Source organism: Mus pahari, chromosome 14 (genome assembly GCF_900095145.1).
Source record: "Mus pahari chromosome 14, PAHARI_EIJ_v1.1, whole genome shotgun sequence".
Lineage (NCBI taxonomy): Eukaryota > Metazoa > Chordata > Mammalia > Rodentia > Muridae > Mus > Mus pahari.
This window is the reverse complement of record NC_034603.1, coordinates 3,680,324-3,681,459: the sequence shown is the minus strand read 5'-3', so window position 1 is coordinate 3,681,459 and position 1,136 is coordinate 3,680,324.

Below are 1,136 nucleotides of genomic sequence, written 5' to 3'. Positions count from 1 at the left end.
AACACAGTCAGGTGTGACCTTGAACAACCTAACACAGTCATGTGTGACCTTGAACAACTTAACACAGGCATGTGTGACCTTGAACAACCTAACACGGGCATGTGTGACCTTGAACAACCTAACACAGGCATGTGTGACCTTGAACAACCTAACACAGGCATGTGTGACCTTGAACAACCTAACACAGGCATGTGTGACCTTGAACAATGGTGTTTGTATTGGCCATCATTTAAAGGTGACTGTGCAGTGGCGGAGAAAAAGGCAGCACGATTTATCAAAGTGAAAGTGAGTTATCAGTCTTATGAGAAAGAGAATTTAGGCTGATGATGCCTTCACAGTACTTTAACAAGGCAGAGATCAACCTGGGTTCCTCTCCTCACAAGAACAAGCTCAACACAGAGCTCTGCTGAGAGTCTGAATGACCTAGGTGTATCAGGAGATGGCACTACTGTCCCCACTCATCACCACTGAACCTCGTACATATGCTGGCTGCATCCCTGTAAGATAGGTAACATGAAAATGTGATAAGTAGTAATTAGGGGTAGAACTACTGGTGGACTAACCAACTGCTCCTTGTATGAGACCAAGGACGAGTAGGAAACAGAGGTTGAGGGTTTGGACGGCTGTTGAGTTCCACAGTTCAACCAGCCAGAGTGTTCTGAATTGAGGAAGTCAAATAACTGACCAATGCAACAAGCGTCCTCCTATTTAAACTGTCACAATTTGATATGCATTGGGCTTTTGACCTGGAGAGTCCTTTTAAGGCCTCTACTCTATAGTAAGTATACGTGCATAGAAACAAAGGCAAATAAACAAAGCTTTCCAACGTAATACTGCTTAGGATAACGATACAAACAGAAGAATGTTAAAGTGTGCTGTGTTAGGGGCTGGGAAGGTGACTCGGTGGGCAGAACACTAGCAGAATGAGCCGGAACCTGAACTAAAATCCTCAGCACCCATATGAAGTTCTGGCAGGTCGGTGAGTGTCTAACCCTTAGAACTCAGGGGTGGTGGAGACAGGTAGATCCCAGAAGCTGACGTGACAGACGGCCTCACTTCCAGGTCAGAGAGAAACCATTTCTTTCTTAAAGAAACAGAGCTGGGTGTGGTGGCGCACGCCTTTAATCCCAGCACTC